Source organism: Oryctolagus cuniculus, chromosome 5 (assembly GCF_051225735.1).
Source record: "Oryctolagus cuniculus isolate XC-2025 breed Fujian yellow rabbit chromosome 5, ASM5122573v1, whole genome shotgun sequence".
NCBI classification, from domain to species: Eukaryota; Metazoa; Chordata; class Mammalia; order Lagomorpha; family Leporidae; genus Oryctolagus; species Oryctolagus cuniculus.
The window spans coordinates 155,060,853-155,081,198 of NC_142871.1; the positions used below are offsets into that span (position 1 = coordinate 155,060,853).

General features: G+C 43.8%; 1 protein-coding gene, 1 long non-coding RNA gene and 1 pseudogene across 2 annotated transcripts in view; 1 reads left to right on the forward strand and 2 right to left on the reverse strand.

Moving 5' to 3' along the window:
- LOC100340665 (uncharacterized) overlaps positions 1-794 on the reverse strand; it is a 33,172-nt gene extending 32,378 nt beyond the window's left edge. Inside the window, exon 1 of the mRNA XM_017344794.4 lies at positions 668-794. The gene's annotated coding sequence lies outside the window, so the exon portion shown is untranslated. The remainder of the gene's footprint in view (positions 1-667) is intronic.
- Positions 49-19,058, reverse strand: LOC138849888 (dnaJ homolog subfamily A member 3, mitochondrial pseudogene; annotated as a pseudogene).
- Positions 19,059-19,088: 30 nt separating this feature from the next.
- Positions 19,089-20,346, forward strand: part of LOC149126810 (uncharacterized) — a 75,718-nt gene continuing 74,460 nt past the window's right edge. The window contains exon 1 of the long non-coding RNA XR_016234788.1: positions 19,089-19,286. This is a non-coding gene — a long non-coding RNA (uncharacterized LOC149126810). The remainder of the gene's footprint in view (positions 19,287-20,346) is intronic.

The window sequence follows — 20,346 nt, forward strand, 5'->3', positions numbered from 1 at the left end:
TCTTAAAAAAAAAAAAAAAAAAAAAAAAAAAAAAAAAAAAACTAAGAACTACTTGATCCCAAAGGAAACACAGTCATCACCCACTTGGAACTCACGGTCGCTGGAAAGCAGGAGTGACCCAGAACCTTCACCTGCGGAACACACGACGAAACCCCGCACACACGAGAAGCACACACTCCAAAAGGACTTCCAGAGTTTGCAGGCATTCACCAGGGTCGCTAGCACGGTCATCTCACAGATGCACAAACCGATGCCATACGTGACAATGACAGGATCCTTCCGTGGCTGACCCAGAGCAAGGACACACACACACACACACACACACACCATCTGCTCGCCCACCCTCAACTCCGACGCTGGCTGAGCTTCTGGAACCAGCCTCCTCGCAGCTGGAGGCACACTCCCCGCTTTCTGGCAAGCTTTCCGTCTGCGGTAAAAGGAAAACGCGGAGAGCACAGCCTGAGCGGCTCCTGCTCCAGTCCCAGACCGGAGAAGGCTGGCCCCTTTAACACCTTCTGAGACCCACCCCGGACCGGCCCCGCAACAGCTGCAAGGCAGAGCTCGCCCGCCGAGAAGGGCCAGCGTTTCTGCGCCCGCCGAGCACAGCACCCACCGCACTGCCCACGGCGCCCCACGGCCTCCAGAGACCCCTTTCCTCCTCACCAACCTTCAGGAACACAGAGTCCAACTCCAGCGCCTGCAGAACGGCGTGGGCACAGCCGAGCATCTGGAATTTCCCAGAGGAAGATGGCGGGAGTGGGCGGGGAGGCACATGCGCAGACGGAACCTGGAAGAGTTCCCACGGCCCTGCACCGGTGAAGTCATAGGCGCGTGGAACTACATCTCCCACAAGCCCGCGTGCCCCTTTGTTAGGGAGCAGGAGCACGACTCCGGTGTTGCTTGGGTGGTCAGCCCCGCTGCTTGGAGACCAGCTTTGACACAACTGACCCGGTCTCTACCCACGTGACTACCACTTGGAATCCCCACTCTAATAATTCCCAATGGGACAGATTCCTGCTCAAAAAAATCGTGCCACGAATGTGGGTGGAACATTTAATAATTATCCCCTGCTTTATTTTCTTTTATAGTTCTGATGATTATACTGCAATTATGGAACCCGCATCCATTTATTACGCAAGCTTACTAAAGCATGAAAAAAAAATCACAATGACTCTTTAAAATACTTTTAAAAATCAATATTCCCATGATAACTTCTGAACCTTTGAAAAGACGCTTTAGCCCATCTGCTAACATAACTTGTAGCCCATCCGTGGATCATATCCCACAGCTGAAAAAAACTATTCTAGTGCATATACTGAAATAAAATAGCTGGGTCATTGGGCGAATAAATTCTAAAATCATTGTGCAAATTGAAAAGTGCCTCTGTCCAGTAATTACTTAACTGTATATAAAGTCCTAAAATGTGTACGCCTGACCATCTATATATCTGGAAAAATCTCTGCTTCTTTTTCTTAAAGCTGAACCAGAACTTTTTCATCCGTTTGATGGTCTCTGCCACAAAATAAGCAAGGAAGCCAACACAAGTGTTTCAAGAGCCCTTGTTGCCCTAGCTACTCCTGACCTGAAGTAGGACAGGAAGGACTGACTACGGTGATCAGCATTTGATGTGGTCCTGGGAGGGGATGCAACTGGAATACTGACTCATAGTTAATGATCTATCCCTGGCTTTCTCTATGTTTACAGTAGCGTTTGCCCTATTAAATCTCTGTATATTCTTATATCTTGCAATTTTCCCTCAATGACCTTATTCTGCCAACCAACGGACCTCATTCTTGAGCTTCCGATCCTAGGTACCTCCAACTTAGACCACAGAAGCAAGTGGACACTGAATATAGTGTTGGGGCTGTATTCCTGAATTAGAAAATGAACCAAGATGGCTCAAATGCCCAGATACACCACCTGGAGTAGTGATACTCCATGTGCTTTCCAGAAATCGTTGCTCCTATGCTGTTGGTCATATACCTCTGCCAGCAGGAACTGCTCATGCTGGGACTGGAGATGTAGATTCCATGGGGAGCCCTCAGAACTGAGAAATTGGGGGAGCCAGCATTGTGGCGCAGTGGGTTGGGCCATACCTGTGATGCCAGCATCCCATATGAGCACTGGTTGGAGTCCCAGCTGCTCTGCTTCCAATGCAGCTCTCTGCTAATGATTCTGGGAAAGCAGCAGCAGATGGCCCAAGTACTTGGGCCCCTGGTACCCACATGGGAGACCTGGATAGAGTTCCAGCCTCCTGGCTTCAGCCTGGTCCTGACTGCTGCAGCCATTTGGGGAGTGAACTAGCAGATGGAAGATCTGTCTGGTTTTTTTTTTTTTTCCCCTCTCTATAATTCAGCATTTCAAATAAAAACATAACTCTTTTTTTAAAGTGGGAGGATCATGCTCATTTATTGTTAGCTGACCTTAAATAACACTTCTTTTCTCTGGACCTTAGTCACAAGTTATATGTAATGACTATACTGCATAATTTTGAGGATCCAGCCCGTGACAGAAGTTCTAATATGGGGCCGGCGCTGTGGCACAGAGGGTTAAAGCCCTGGCCTGAAGCGCCAGCATTCCATATGGGCGCCGGTTCTAGTCCCGGCTGCACCTCTTCTGATCCAGCTATCTGCTATGGCCTGCGAAAGCAGTGGAAGATGGCCCAAGGCCTTGGGCCCCTGCACCCGCATTGGAGACCTGGAAGAAGCTCCTGGCTCCTGGCTTCAGATCAGGCTCAGCTCTGGCCATTGCAGTTGTTTGGGGGGTGAACTGGCAGATGAAAGACCTCTCTGTCTCTCCCTCTATCCATAACTGTCTTTCATATAAATAAAATAAATCTTAAAAAAGTTCTAATATTTGATTTATACTTAATGCAGAAGAATGAATAAAATATTTCCTGTAATAAAGATAAATTCACAAGGACTGAAACCTAAGGTTAGTCTTTTCCCATTTACCACTAACAAAAATATGTAGTCATGTAATTGTGGCCATGTTTTTGGGTATTAATTTAACTCAGTAATATATTATTTTGAAAAGATTATATGGAAAAGGTTAACATCACTTTTCCCCACATTCTGAGGATCCACAACTTAAGTCAAGTTTCCCTACATTCTCGTGAGGATCTACAACCTAAATCAAGCATCACTATTCATAGTTTTAAATCCATACATATAAGCATAGAATGTACCATAAAGAAATCAAATTTCATGTGGATTTTAATTTGGGCTATTAGTATATAAAATGTTGCACACAAAACTTGAAGTAGTTCAAATTTTAAAAATTATCAGGGGAGCCGGGACTGTGGCATGGCAGGTAAAGCCACCACCTGCAGCGTTGGCATCCCAAAGGGGTGCCGGTTCAAATCCGGGCTGCTCCACGTCATGCTCCTGCTCCCTGCTCATGCACCTAGGAAAGTAGCAGAAGATGGCCCAAGTGTGTGGGCCCCTGCAACCATGTTGGAGACCTGGAAGAAATTCCTGTCTCCTGGCTTTGGCCTGGGCCAGCCCTAGCCATTGTGGCCATCTGGGGAGTGAACCAGCAGGTGGAAGATCTGTCTCTCTGTCTCTCCTATCCTTCTCTGTAACTCTGACTTTCAAATAAATAAGTAAATAAAAATCTTTTTAAAAATTGTCAGAAATAACATAACTTTTAAAAAGAGCTTTATTAACATATGATCATTATTCCTTATCAGGCAATTCATTCACTAAAAGTATAGAATTAAATGATTTTCATGGGGATGTGCAATCATCAGCAATGTCAACTTCAGAATATTTTTATCACTCAAAAAGAAACAAAACAGGCTGGAATTGTGGTGAAGTGTGTTAAACCTCTGCTTATTAGGATCACCCAAATGCTTGGGCCCCTGCACCCATGTGGGAGACCCAGATGAAGCTCCTGACTTCTGGCTTCAGCCTCACCCAGACGTGGCTGTTGTAGACATTTGAGGAGAAAAACAGAAAATGTATCTCTCTTTCCTCCTTTCTCTCTGTCACTCTTCCTTTAAAATAAATGAATCTTACAAATAAATAAATCTATAGAAAAGAAAGTCAATACCCTTTAGTTATTTTCTCATTATCCCTCATTCCTCCAAATCTAAGCAATCACAAATCGGGTGTTTACACAGATTTTCCTACTGTGGACATTGCAGGTAATCAATAGTGGGATCCAAGTGTTCTCAAGGACCAATATAGAGACCCCCTCACTCAAGTGGACTCTCTTCCCTACCCATCACCTGTCCTCACACAGAACATAGTCCTGGCAACAGCTAATTGGGAGCAGGAGGTAAAATAATGCTGTCTAACACCGCCAAGGGGATTTAGCCCACTAACTGGCAGCTTCCAGGAAAGCAAACCCTGTGTTTAGTTGCACTTGTCTGGAGTGGATTTCACATTCCACTGAGGAAGGAAGGTGAAGGCGGGAGTATATCTGGATTCAAATACCACTGAGTCTGCACGTTCTTATTCAATATTAGCAGAATTTCAGTAATAAGTATATTTCCATTTGCTATATATCCTTGCGACCATATCCAAATTCTTTATTTTAAAATATTTTTATATATTTGGAAAGCAGAGAGACATAGGCAGAGATCTTCTGTCTGCTGGTTCACTTTCCAAATGCTCACAATAGTTTGGGCTAAGCCAGGCCAAAGGTGGAAGTCCAGAACTCTATCCATGTCTCCTAGATGGGTCACAGAATGCAAACCCTAGAGCTATCACTTGCCATTTCCCAGGATATGCATTAGCAGGAAGATGAAATCAGACCCAAGACTGTAACCCTGGTGCTCTGATACGAAAGCTTTCAAAAATCTAATGGATTATTCAAAAATGGCATTTTAAGATGCTGCCATTGATGATTTTGTTAGGAGTGACACACTTTCCCTAACCTCATGGAGAAAGGTGTATCTTTTACTAGTTCTCAGCTAATTTTAGCTAAAACTAATCACAGTAGAAAAAAAAAACTCATGACATTAATTTGCATTTATGTTATAAATAATTAAGCCAGCTTAATATTCACACCAAGTGAAGGATGGAAACTAAAACGAAGTGGGGCAGGGATATGGCCTAGCAATTAAGATGCTAATGTCCAACATCAGACTGTTTAGGTCCTACTCCAGCTTCCTGCTAATGTGGACCCCAGGAGGCAACAGGTGATGGCTCAAGTAGTTGGGTCCCTGACACCCACTGAGTTCCCAGGTTCAGCTTTGGCTTGGCAGAATGAATTTCTCAGTTACTAATGAGGTTAGTTAGAGAGACATCTTTCTCTCTCTCTCTCTCTCTCTCTCTCTCTCTCTCTCTCTTCCTGTATTGCAAAAAAAAAAACAAAATGACGTAAATGGACCTGAACAACTGGCAACATTTCCTCACTAGGTAATGGAAACAAATGATCCCTCAGCTCATAATCCTACCTCGGACCGTGCTTCTACCTCCTTCAAAAGGCCTTAAACCTCTGTCCATAGGGATGGACAAGTGACAGAAAGTGAGCAATTCATAACACCTACCCCTACTGGGCCCCAGGTGGGTTAAGATTGTGTTTAGGAACCACTATGCTGTTTTGTTTGAATCAATATACCACCTCCTCCAAGTTAAAAACTTTAAGGAAGTTAGCCAACCAACAAAGCATTTCTGGGAAGTTATTAACTTCATCTATTGTGAGTTAGATCAGGGTGAGTCAGCCTCCCTGAGCCCACTGTCCAGTCAATCCTGGACACTGACAAAACTGAGTTTGTGGGTATGAAAGTTGGTGGGTTGTGTCCTAGACAATGATAAATTAAAACTATCACCATTTGGGACATCCATCCCTTAGAATATAGCCAGACATGATGGCTCACTTCTGTTTAAAACTTATATGCTAGCACCTTAATTCTCAGAACAAGAATAGTCTGTCCTCTCTGTCCTCACACACTCACAAGAGTGTGTGACTCAGCTATTTGAGTGAGAAGACAACTGTTTTACACAAATTTTCCATAAAGTTATATTAAAATGAAAAAGGAAAAAATTTTAACCAAATTATACTGCATGCTTGGCATAATTGTCTCAAGTAGATTCAACTTGTATAATCACCGAGTCTGCATATGGCTTCATTTATAAAATGAGCAGGATGGGGCCAGCACTGTTGTATAGCCAGTAAAGCCACCACCTGCAGCGCCAACATCCCATATGGGTACCAGTTCAAGACCCAGCTGCTCCACTTCTGATCCAGCTCCTTGATGATGTACCTAGGAAAGCAATGGGAGACAGCCCAAGTCCTTGGGCCCCTGCACCCATGTGGGAGACACAGAAGAAGTTCCTGGCTCCTGGCTTTGGCTTGGTTCAGCCTTGGCTGCTGCGGCCATCTAAGGAGTGAACCAGCAGATGGAATCCCCACCCCCTCACTCTGTCTGTCTGTCTCTCTCTCTCTCTCTCTCTTTCTCTACCTCCCTAACTCTGCCTTTCAAATACATAAATAAATCTTTAAAAAAATAAAATGAGCAGGATAGTAATTACCTAAACTGCTCATTATATCTAACATTGTTGTGTGCTATGTTGTGAATACTCTCAAGAAGAAACATGGCATCTAAAAATAAAGTCGGACAGCATGACTGTCAGATTCAATGAATACTTTTTCGAACATCAATGATGTGTTCTTGTGTTCTGCCCACTGCGTTGGGCCTGTTATTTGACTTCCTTTTAAGAACAACTCAATGCAGTGAACATTGCCCACATTTCATGGATGAAGAAACTTCTCCCAGCTTCTTAATTCTGGATATTTAGTAACTCCACCAGAAAATGACAGAACCAATTCTTTTTTTCTTTCTGCAGTAGATAATCTTGTTCACATGGATACAGAACCATTTTACATTCTTAAATCAGACACTAATAGATTTTGTGTGTGTGTAAAGTATAAAGGAAAAGAGAAAAGAAACTACTGAGAAATGTTCTTCATTAATCTGTCTTAAAACAACACAAGGAGATTGGAACACCTGGAAACTGCAACATACTACTGTAGAGGCTGAGGGTCAGGTGCTCTAGCCGAATGGTCAACTGCTTACATGGTATTTTCCTTTCTGAACATTTACCCAGGCACATCCATGTTCCTAGCATTGAATAATTTAAACATACTTTGGATAAAACACATCAACAGTGTAGGGGGGGAGAACTCAGTTCTGGCTGTGGTTGAAGTCTGCCTGGCAGAGCCACAGTACTATGGCTCAGCAGGTCAGGTGCTACCACATCCGCTGAGGACAACAGAACTCAACAGGTGGGGACAAGTGGCTGTCCTGGGTGGAGTCAGAGGAAGGACTGCCTGCCCTGACAAGCACCTCCACCCATGCGGTCAGGAATGGAGACGGCAGGGTCTCTCCAGCAGCTGGGTACCTTTGGGAATGGCAGCAACCTTCACCTAGCAAAGCCTGTCTGGGCAGGAAGGTGCTGGTGGGCATGCCAGCCCCAGGCTCCTGGTGAAGGCAACCGGTTGGGAAGGATTCATTCCAGAAACTCCCAGAGGTTTGCTGAGAGTGAAATTAACTCTTCACAACTGGGTGCAGCTGAAGGCTTCATTGTTAAACTGAAATCATGACATTTAGTTCTTTTTTTAATTTTTATTTAGTAAATATAAATTTCCAAAGTACAGTTTATGGATTACAATGGCTTTCCCCCCCATAATTTCCCTCCCACTTGCATTCCTCCCATCTCCCGCTCCCTTTCCCATTCCATTCACATCAAGATTCATTTTCAATTATCTTTATATACAGAAGATCAGTTTAGTATATATTAAGTAAAGATTTCATCAGTTTGCACCCACACAGAAACACAAAGTGTAAAATACTATTTCAGTACTAGTTACAGCATTACTTCACATTGGACAACACACTAAGGAAAGATCCCACATGAGAAGTAAGTACACAGTGACTCCTGTTGTTGACTTAACAATTTGACACTCTTGTTTATGGCGTCAGTAATCTCCCTAGGCTCTAGTCATGAGTTGCCAAGGCTATGGAAGCCTTTTGAGTTTGCAGACTTTGATCTTATTTCAACAGGGTCATAGTCAAAGTGGAAGTTTTCTCCTCCCTTCAGAGAAAGGTACCTCCTTCTTTGATGGCCCCGTTCTTTCCACTGGGACCTCACTCACAGAGATCTTTCATTTAGGTCTTCTTTTTTTTCCAGAGTGTCTTGGCTTTCCATGCCTGAAATACTCTCATGGGCTCTTCAGCCATATCCAAATGCCTTAAGGGCTGATTCTGAGACCAGAGTGCTGTTAGGACATTTGCCATTCTAGGAGTCTGCTGTGTATCCCACTTCCCATGTTGGATCATTCTCTCCCTTTTTCATTCTATCAGTTAGTATTAGCAGACACTAGTCTTGTTTGTGTGTCCCTTTGACTCTTAGACCTATCAGTGTGATCAGTTGTGAACTGAAATTGATCACTTGGACTAGTGAGATGGCATTGGTACATGCCACCTTGATGGGATTGTATTGGAATCCCCTGGCACGTTTCTAACTCCACCATTTGGGGCAAGTCCGATTGAGCATGTCCCAAATTGTACATCTCCTCCCTCTCTTATTCCCACTCTTATATTTAACAGGGATCACTTTTCAGTTAAAATTTAAACACCTAAGAATAATTGTGTGTTAATAGTTAGTTCTGTAACGACAGCCTCCACAACGTTGGATTCTGAATCAGAGTCTGGTGCTGCAAGAAGTGTTCAAATGCCTTACAGCACCTGAGCCAGAAGAGGGTAAGTCACCCAGCTGTGAAGAGGGGCCTTCTACCTATCCTCAGTGCCACACCTTACTTCTCAGAGTCTGTCCACAATGGCTTCCCATTGAGAAACGTGTTGTCACTCAATTCTGCTGTTGCCAGGTAGTCTGAAGAGCTCTGCAGACAGTGCTGCTGCCTGTAATCTTCCTGTCTCCAAGGTGTGCTGGCTGTAGGGAGGAGCTGCTGCTTCTTGGCCCAGTTTCTGATGAAACATTTCCCAGCGCTTGTGTGGATGACATCATTCACCATCCCTCTCCAAGTCTGTCTTAGCCTCTGCATTGCTCAGGATCAGGCTCTGCTGCTGGCTCCTTACCCACTTTCAAACTCTGTTCTGGAAATAAATGTAGGCATCTGTGCCCCTGTAGCAATTGATTCTGGGGATGCATTTCCCAGCCAGCCAAATCTCCTGGTCTGTCTGATTCTCAGGGAGCATCAGCACATTGATGGCAGCATACAGACCCTGAGCTCTGGCTGTTCCCCTAAGAATAGCCTGCACTACCGAAAGGGAGAGGTCAGAATGGATGTCTCTGCCATCATTCTAAAACACAGGGCTTCTCTATACCCTGAATATGATGAAAACTCCTCCTCATTTTCCCACTGGCATCCTCACAGTCTGGCCATCCTGCAGACACAAGGGCTTGCCACCTGCTTCTTTTGCTTGGCCTCTCTGCTCCCCTGCATATCACACAGAGGGTTCTGATGATGGAGCCACAGCCACTGTATCTCTGCATCACAAAAGGACAAACGGACCACATCACTAAAGGGCCTGTGTTGGTGGTTTTCGTGCCAGAGCTGCCTCAGTAGTGGGGTTACCCTACCTCGGTGTCAGGCTCATTCCCCTTGCCGCTGTGGCACTCGGAGATGTCCATGATGTTCACAGTAAATTTCTGGCTGATGCCCTTGGCAATTTGTTTCAATATGAACTCTATGATGTATTCCTGAGGTTGATCAAACATACTCTAGAAATCTCCAAGTGAAGGTGATGAGAACTCCCCCAAAATTTCCTGAATAGTCCATCAGGGTAATCAATGGGGCTGCCCAGAGCTGCTGGCGCCCCTGGGATCAAAGCCAGTGGGCCACAGGCATTGTACTGTTTCCTCTTCTCCCAGCTTCTGCCAGCTGGGAGAATTCTCCTTGGCTCTGGGGTCATCCTTATTTGTGTCAGGGTGCTTGTAATAGGCTTTCTCGATATGTTTCTGGCTGGCATTTTGAAGCACCCCTCATATTTGGTAATAATCTTCTTTGGCCAAGGGGGAACTTGTGTGGAAGGAAGCAGTACAAATAAAAGGGTCACTTCTTGCCCCTGTGAAGCCAATGCTGGGTTTCAATGCCAGCAGTGCCCATGGGGGCCGCAAGCCCCCAGGGAAGGTATGAGGGCAGCCACACTCAGCTTGCAGCTACCACAACCTCCCTGGACAGCCAATCCTCTCTCCCTACTGCAGCTGCAGTCAGAGAACACCACAGCTACCAGCAACCAGCAACCAGCTACCCTGTGTGTGGTACACTGCTGGATTATCGGCCTGGGAACCAACAAAACCAATTGGTAAACCTTCTTTTCTTTCAGATCTGGTCACTTAGTTGCAGCCTGGTACCTTTTGTTTTATTTTTTTCCAGAATTATGAACATTTGAGAATAAGACATATATACAAACAACAAGAATTCTAAAAGTTAGAACTTCTAGAAGTTAGAAGTGGTAACAGGGGACTGGTGCTATGGAGCAGCAGGTTAACGCCCTGGCCTGAAGCGCCAGCATCCCATATGGGCGTTGGTTCTAGTCCTGGCTGCTTCATTTTGGATCCAGCTCTCTGCTATGGCCTGGAGAAGCAGTAGAAGATGGCCCAAGTCCTTGGGCCCTGTGCCTGCATGGGAGACCCAGAAGAAGCTCCTGGCTTCAGATGGGCGCAGTTCCGGCAGTTGCAGCCAACTGGGGGGTGAAGCATCAGATGGAAGACCTCTCTCTCTCTCTCTGCCTCGCCTCTCTCTGTGTAACTCTGACTCTCAAGTAAAAAATAAATAAATGTTTAAAAAAAGAAGTGGTAAAATAAGAATTGTTCTGTGGCTTTTCTTCTTCTTTCACCAGACACTTATGACATGTCAAAATCACCAGAGATAGAAAATTCTAAAGCTAATTAAATTAAAATAGTATGAATTTTACCTTGAAAGAAAAATATACTCCCTGGCAGCTAAAACTTGACTTGCTCTTGGTTACCACTGTGAACCAAAACTGAACTGTTGGTTCTAGGTTTCAGTTCTGCCTAGGAGTCCACTGCCATCTGATTAGATTGACTTACTTTACTTCACGGAATGCTCATTGGGTAACTACTTAGTGGTGAACACGCCCTTAATTAAGGAGCTTTTAAAAAGACATGATCTACATTCAAGTAAATAGACATCTATAGTACCCAGTGTAATAAATAGCATTCAATCCCAGTCTATCAATGTGAAACCAGAGAACTAACAACATGAATTAGTAAGAATTTATTCTTACTTTTGGTAAACGCTTAAACCGGAAAAAAAAATTACCCTAGTGGATAGAACAGCTGTTTGTCTCCACAAAGTGGCATTATTTTTCCTTTATAATTGTCTGTACATTTTGGCTTTTCTAAATGATTATTAAGGGGCCAGCATTTGGTGCTGTAATCCCAGTCTCCAACATAACAAGGAAGCGATGGCTCCAGAGACCAGGACGGGTTACAAGCACAGGTGAGAAATCAGAGTGGGAGGTGAGCATGCCGAAAGAGTTCCAACAGGCTCCTCAGCTGCCAAGTATCGGGCGCTGTGGAGGGTACCCTGGCAAGTGGCCAGGGACAGAGCATCAAGGCTCCAGAACACCCTCTCTCCAGTTCTCTGGTGCCTCGCTGTGCCCCTAAGTCCTTGTGGGAGGAGGGAGAAGCCCTGGGGCTGTGCTGGCTGACCGGAGAACCCCAGAGATGATGTTTCCTAGAAGAGCCTTCTCGTGGCTCACCCATCCTGCAGTGAAGAAGCGACCACGTAATTGTAGCAGAGGCTTTGAGCCTCCCTCCTCCTTTTTATTGTGGTGGACAGGGTCAGCATTGTGGAGTTACCTGGGGCGAGGGAGTCATCCAACACGAAGACCGTGTCAAGGATCCCAACCTTTGACCTTCCACACTAACATTCACACAAGGCACTAGCACATGGTCTCAGCTGGCTTATTCCTCCAAACCAAAACCTGTTCACAACACCTGAGATTGACACTTGGCTAGGGGTAGTCAGGAAGGGACGGAAGCTTTCGGAGATGTACACAAGAGGGAAAGGACAGGACCTCTCTCTCTCTTCTCTCTGCCTCACCTTCTCTCTCTGTGCAACTCTGACTTTCAAATAAATAAATAAATCTGAAAAAAAGAAAAAGCACAAGACTCGGTCACAGGGACATTTAAGACCTGAGGACATACTGGAGGAGGACACCCTCCCCTGCCCTAGTTCAACATTTACTTAGTTGGTGAATTTAGGTCACAGCCAAGCTGAGGGCTGAAGAGCTATCTCAGGCAGACCCTGGGAGCCATGGACACCTGCAGCCCAGTGTTTACCCATTGTTTCCCCTCCCCATGCCCTGGTGACATTGTTAGGCTACGCACTACTGAGGAAAGACACTTGACAGTACATGTGCTAGCTGTCAAGTCTGGAATTTAGAAACTGAAACATCAGCTAGATGCAAGTGATACTAAACCAGAGAGTATATAATAAAATTTTCAACTGTCATTACATGAAATATAACACAATTCATGAAATTACTGATCAAACAGACATAGCTAGTACAATGCTGAGAAAAAATGTCAGAACACAAAATACGTATTAAGAATAAACAGTAGATGAAGCTTGATATTTCTCAAGCCTCTAGAGGCTAATAAATGCTCATCTTCTGGCCAGCATACTGGCATAGCAAGTTAAGCTACTGCCTGCAATGCTGACATACCACATGAGTGCTGGTTGAAGTCCCAGCTGCTCCGCTTCTGATCCAGCCTCCTGCTAATGCACCTGGGGAAGCAGCGGAGCATGGCCAAAGTGCTTCAGCACTGCCACCCACAGAGGAGCCCTGGCTTCATCATGGCCCAGCTCCTGTTGTTGTGACCATTTTAAGAGTGAACCAGCGAATGGAAGATCTCTCTCTCTCTCTCTCTCTCTTCTCTCTCTGTAACTCTACCTTTCAAATAAATAAAATACATCCTAATAAAATACATGCACAATGGTGTAGTATAAAATTGGGATACAGGTACAGGTAGGAACAGGATTCATTTCACAGTGAGAGATAATGCATACATTCATGTGTGACTGTGGGCTGCCCCACATGGAGAAATACCTGTTATGAGTGGGTAGAGGGTTACAAACCTAAGTAGCACCTCCAATTTTGGTCCTTGGTGAAAGAGAAGTCTCCTTCCCTTTCCTGGCCTCTTTTATGAGGTAGGGGGTGGTGCCTTTACATGCATGAAGACAACCGAGGATTTTATACATTTTATATACATACATTCCACAGGGAGCTTAATTTTCATAATTTCATTGTGCACACCACCATCACCACCTCAAAATCTGGCATGAAACAGGTGCATCCTGAAAAGTAGGCATTTTGATTGACAGGGAAAGAGATCTTCCATTTCGGTACTTGCAGGGACTTCAATGGCTGCAATGGCCAGGGCTGGGCCAAATGGAAGCCAGGAGTCTACTATGTGGATGCAGGGGTCCAAGCACGTGGGCCATTTTTTCCTGATTTCCTGGGCACATTAGCAGGGATCTGGATCGGAAGTGGATTGGCACCCATATGGGATGCCAGCACTGCATGCGGTGGCTTAACCCACTACACCAGAACACTGGCCCCAAACACAATGTCACTTTTACTGCAAAGGTCTTTTTATTTGGTTCTTGGGGAAACTTGGATAAATGTTTGTTAATGTTAGTAAATTCAACAGTTTAGTTCAACCACTGACCTACAAACACAGCAAGAATAAAAAGGATTCTCTCTGATAATTTCTTTCTTTTTAAAATTATTTTTAAAGTGTTATTTTAAGAGAGAGAAACATCTTCCATTTGCTGCTTTATTCCTCAAATCCCTGCAACAGGCAGGATTGGCCAAGAAAAATCCAGAAACTCCATCTGGGTATCCTACATGGTTAGCAGGGACCCAAGTACTTGATCCATCATTTGCTGCCTTCTCAGGGATGTTAGCAGGAAGTTGGATTAGAAACAGAATAGCCAGGGTTCAAGCCAACACTCTGATATATGATGCAAGAGACCTAGGCAGTAGCTTAACCCATTCCCTGATTTCACCTGCCAGCTTTGTTTCTTCTAAATTCAGATCACTTTGGTAGGTTTCCCATTTTTGCTTTACTCCTCTAGCGCTGCTAGTTGTTTTCTTTAACACTTGAGGTTGTCTACTTTATCAGCATAAGAAGCACACTTTCCCAGGCACTTTTACTTATTATTGAGGTGAGGATGACCTGACTTATGTGGGCATCCCTGAAACTCAAAACTAAAGTGTTTGAGGTGGATTTTGCATGGGGGTAGAAGAGTGGGTGGTCTTTTGATTGTAAGTTTTGAGAGTTTCTTTGCTCTGAGATATATAAGATAAATTCTACTTTGATTTGGCAGATTTTCGTCTGCTTTGGGTCTGTCTGGAATTGTTTCCATATGTTATAAAAAGCAAGTATAGTATTTCATTACCATATGGTATAGGGATTTATTTGTCTTTTAAAATCAACCATGCTAGATGAGACTAAACTTCCAAAAATCTATCAGTGGAAAATAACATTTAAAAATGCCTTTGTTAATTGACAGACTTAAAAACTATTTAAGAGCTATTTTTTCCCAAATGCTAAACATAGCCACAGAACAAATGTAAAAAAAATTGCAAATACATTTTCTTTAAAACTGAAACTCAGTGTGAAAATACATGTTTATGTATCAGAAAAGACTTGCAAACAAGATTTAAAATGTTCATTTTAAATATTTACACATTTTACACCATAAGAATCACAGAGTTCACCTCTTTCATGGAATTCTCTTCACCATCTTAGATGTATGTTTATTTATTTTTAACCTTGTTGTTTATTTATAGAAGCATTAAGGTAACTCAGTACCAAGTACCATTTTTGGAAATTCCCCTTTTATTTAATTTACCAGTTGTTATTTAATAAAACAAGCAGATACACATAAATACTGTCAGTATGTTATGCCTGTTGGGTTAAAGCTAACGTTAGGTAGGATGATAAAGAAATTGTGTGAAAGGGACCCAGTGAAAACAAAGCGCCTGCAGAAAGGAACGTAGCTTTCTCGGAAGCAGGCCTTGGAAGCTGCCCAGAGTTTTCCACAACAAAGTCCAGCCCACAGCTTCACAGGTGGTCCCAGGCTTTTCCCCCAGGAAGAGCATCCCAGGAGAATCCTGTTTGCCTAGTGCCAAGCAGGCTGCCCTCTCAGAAAACACTGGATGAGAAAACCTCGGGAGGAATTTTACCTATTTAACTTCAGGAAACTCTTTGTCCGGGAGAAGGGAGTGGGAGAAAGGAGAATTGGCAGAATGAACTGGACCCTTTACCCTTATAATCCCCAGTCTGAACGCAAATGGGGCTCTCAGATCTTTACTGAGGTTCTTAACCGGCCTGGCAAGTATGTTCTCTTCATTAAACTTTACTATCTTGCTTAGCCAGTCTGAATGACTGGGTATTCTTGAAGAGGTGCCATCCATTCTGATGGATGTACTACTTGTTTACATCTTACTATCTTGCTTATCACTACTCTGGTCTCATGCCTAAAATTCTTTTCTTATGGGAAGAGCCTCTAATTTCAGCCATCTCCATTTACACATATGAATACTGGCAGCAGCTTATACCTCGCAGGTTAAAACTAACATTGGAATGTGGGATTTGTTTCTAGTTGAGTACCTTTTATTCATTCGTAGTGGTGTTCAATTGTTTTAATTTGAAACCTAGAAGTGAAGTTTAATGTGATTAATTACAATGTTGGCTAAAAAGAATAAAAATTTATATTCTTGTTTGTACTAAAAACTAATCATAACTGATAATTTTCAGTCATCTTCTATGCTGGAAAGAAGAGCACAAGATATTTTGTAAATGTTAGCAGACTTTCCTGTCTGTGGCAAGAAATCCTATGGATGAATCCTGCTGGTGTTGCTTAGTATCTGAAAAAAATACTACCCAGATGGCAGAATTTCTTTCTAAATTTGAGAAATAAAACAATGAGAAATTGTATCAAGCTAAGTAAAATATGCAGATCCTGGAAGAAAACTTTTTTTTCTTCATTTCAAAGTATTCTTTACCAATAACGTATTTGAAAGAAATGGCTTAATTTTTTAGGTGACTGAGATCAGAAAATGCTTGCTTGAGTCTCTTTTTATGAGAAAACTTAAAAATTAGTCTATATGAAACAAGCAGCAAAAGGTTACTTTTCATTATGGGGTTTCTGTTAATATTCAGTGTTGTTCTGTTTACCTGATTTGAACAAGCAGAAGCAGCTTGTCCACCTGCTGGGTATGCTTCCGTATGTAGAAATCAGCCAAGAGTAATGTCCACAAGATCTTGGAGACCTGGATCTTTGTTTCACTTTGGAATTCTAAAGTGTTCCTAAATCCACTGTTTGCCAGGTGCAATAGCAGAGGGCTGGATCATACGCAGTTCTCAAGCTGCCACCCCTGTATGGAATGTCTGAGTTCCAAATGCTACAGCACAATGCCTGCCCCTGCTTATACTTTTGTAAATGAAACGTGTAAATAGGAATTTCACAACAATAATGATTATTGCAGCCAAAATGCCATTTCATTTATTGTTTGGAACTATATTAAATCTTTGGCGAATTTTTCTGACAGCCTACTAAAATGTCATTGATTTTTAAATATTAGTCTTGGGATTAGTTTTTATGAGACACCTCTTTTGAAACATTTAAGGCAATCTTGGTTTCCCCTTTTCCTTGCATCCTATGCCATTGTACCAACTAGCACTGTAGGCATTGCATTATGCAAGTACAACCTAACAGATCTGTGCTTATGCTCCTGCCTCTCTCTTCCACCTCCCAGTGGCCAGGCTACTTTCTGAGGCAAGTACTCCTGAGATCAGAAATATATAGCAAAGCAAATTTTATGACTCCTTTTAGGTCCTTAAAAGTTAATTTTTTTATTTCTGGAATGTTGTTCAGAAATAGTCCTCACTAATTTGTTAAAGAGTTAGAAATTTTTACTTATTTGAAAGGTAGAACAACAGAGATGGAGAGGCAGACAAACAGAAACAGAGGGGGAGGATATTTTTAGCCATTTGTTCATTCCGAAAAAGGCCAAAATAGCTAGGTCTGGGCCAGGCCAAAGCCAGGAGCTGGGAATGCCATCCTGGTCTCCCACATGGGTGACAGGGTTACCAACTACTAAATATTTACACATTTTGGTGCAATATATTTTTGAGATTCATGCACAGGGTGGGTATACAAAAAGCTCATGGGAAATCTGTATTATAGAGTCCAGCATTTGGCCAGTCATCAGCAAGGATGACTGCATCACATACTGGAGAGCCTAGCTTTGAGCTCTGATTTTGTTCTTAATTCAAGCTGCTTGCCACGGTGCACCCTGGGAGGCAGCATGTGATGGCTCAAGTAACTGGGTGCCTGCCCTCCACGTGGGAGACTTGTACTGACTTCTCATCTCCCAGCATTGGCTTGGCCCAGCCCTCACCTTTGGGGAGTGAACCAGGACATGGGAAATCTATTTCTGTTTCTCTGCTTGTCTTTGATTCTTAAATAATAAATACATGAACTGTCTTTTTAAAAAATCAGATTTCAAGGCCAGTGTTAAGCCACTGCTTGCAACACCGGCGTCTCAAATGGGAGTGCCAGCTTGAGCCCTGGCTGTTCTGTTCTGACCCAGTTTCCTGCTAATTCACCTGAGGAAGCATCAGATTACTTGAGCTTGTGCTCTTGTTACCCACGTGGGTGACATAGATGGAGGTGTTGGCGCCTGGCTTCAACCTGTTCTATCCCTGACTGTTGGAGCCATTTGGGGGAATAAACTAGAGGGATGGAAACTCCTCTCTCTCTGATTCTCTCTCTTTCAAATAAATAAATTAATTAATCAATTATTCTTTAACAATCAGAAAGATCGAGAGACATAACATTTATCTGGAGAGAACAATAAAAGATTTGATCCCCAGTTAAAATTAATTCTCCTAACTCAATTACAATCAAGATCTAATAATTCTTGACATAATGCTAAAAGTTCCTCTTAACTAATGTACAGGGGCCACCCCATGGCTCACTTGGTTAATCCTCCGCCTGCAGCACTGGCACCCCATATGGGTGCCGATTCTAGTCCTAGCTGCTCCTCTTCCAGTCCAGCTCTCTGCTGTGGCCTGGGAAAGCAGTGGAGGATGGTCCAAGTGCTTGGGCCCTGCACCTGCATGGGAGACAGGGAAGAGGCACCTGGCTCCTGGCTTCCGATCAGCGCAGCTCCGGCCGTAGCGGCCATTTCGGGGGTGAACCAACGGAAGGAAGACCTTTCTCTCTGTCTCTCTCTCTGTCTATAACTCAACCTGTCAAATAAATTAAAAAAAAATAAAAACTAATGTAGAGGTAAACTGCCAAGAGACTACTAAAAAAGGATGAATAAAGTGGTGAACTTTGGAACTATAATGGGTATTAAAATGATGTATATTTATAGCAAAAGAAGTTGAAGTAGCAGAGTACTAAGGCAAGAGCAAACCATTCAATGTGACAGAATGAAAAACAGCAAGAGAAAAATCATACCTATGAACTTAAGGTAAGATAAAGTGGCATTTTACCTCACTGCTGAAACCTGAAGTTTTTGGGACAAGTGAACAGCTATTTTTAAAAAAAGTTTTAGGTGTTACACAATGCTCCAAAATATATTGTGGTTTGATTAAAGATTAAATTTGGGGTAAAATGCAAAAAGAAAAAAGAAAAAAAGAAAAAGTAAAGCAAACAACAGAAAGGCTGCGCTGAAAGGGAGGAGCCGGAGGCCTAAAGAAACCTGCTTTTACTTCTTTTGGAAAGTTTGCAATGCTTTTGCTTCCTAAGTTTGCACTTGCTGACATATATGGACACGGTCTCTGAACCCACTCCCCTGCTGAACGCCCATGGAGACCGGACAGATGGGACCCAAAGTGAAGGGAAGGGAGCTAAAACGGAGGGATAAGGAGACTGAGATTTTAGAGGGGGATACCCTTCCACCTATGCTAGCCCCAGTGCAGTACAAAGACTGCTTTCCCACAGAATCGAGTTTTTCTTCCGCAAGGTCTTAAACACGGTGCCCACTCCCACACAGCCGCTGAGGTCCGCGAGGCCCGAACCACGCACATGCGCGCTGAGCTCCCGGGCCGCCGGGCGTCTGTGCGCGTGCGCAGTGTCCGCCGGCGGAGGCGCGCCGCGCGCTTGTGTTTAGAAGCGTTGCTGCGCGACCGTTGTTCTGAGCTGGAGTTTGGAAGTGCGAGCTTTTCTGTTCCCACTTTGTGAGGACGCGGGTGGGCGCGTCCACAGCGCCCGCGCTGGGCTCCGGAGGCGGCGGTGGGGAGCTGAGGAGATGAGAGGTCTGTGAGGCGGCCCCTCAGAGCCTTCGCTGGGCTCGGTCGGGTGAGCGGGTGGTCATGGAGGTCAGGCGGGGGTACCACGTCCAGCCGCGTGGGTGCCCAGGAAGTGGTGCGAGGACCGAGACGAGCTGGACGAGTCCCAGGTCCTGCGAGCCGGGCGGCGAGGGGCCGGCGCCTTCCCGCGCTCTGCCCGCCCCACGCTTGAGCGTCCGCTCGAGGCGCGAACCCTGAACCAGAGCGTTCGCTGCTCCCAAGGACAACTGAGGAGGGATGGTACCAAAAAATTAAGTGTTGGTAGCGCTCTGCTTTCAGTGTGGACATCGAAGACCCTTGTTGTATACGTTGTGGAGAAGTGTACAGTCCGAGTAATGCTGTACTATGTCAACTTCTGGGCTGAAACCCATTTGACAGAAGCCCAGTGTCCACGGGTATCGCTGCACAGCTGTCTGACGATGTGCTTGGCCCACGGACCCCGGGGGAACTGCACTGAGCAGCCGGCTCCGAGTTCTTGGATAGCAAGACTCGTTTTTATCTAAATGTTCGTATTTTATGTTTATCAGCTTTACCAAAACCAAATAAAAGTATCTAGGTATTAAAATTTTGGAGTTACACATGCACTTTTACTGTTGTGATGGCATTCGTTTGTAATTTGGTAAAAAAAAAAAAAAAGAAACTTTGCTTTTCTAGATATGAAAATTTATTGATTTCCACAAAGTAATAATGTACCGACAATTGAAAAGACAAAGAGAGCAGAAAACCCAGAAACAATAAAATATGTAAGAATTTAGAACTTAACTTTTCTATTAGGAAAAAAGATTTACTCATTGTTGCCCTGTTAACTGGGAGAAATTAGCTAGGTTTTTTTTGTATAATTTTTATGGTTTTATGACTACTTTAAAATGTACTTTAGATGAGTAAAGTTGAACATCTTTCATTTGATTATTGTTTCCTGCTGGATTATGATCTTTTTGTTTGTTGAACTCTATTTATTTGGCTTTTAAACATTTATTTTATTTTTATCTGAAAGGCAAAGTCAGAGCGAGAAACAGAGAGAGAGAGA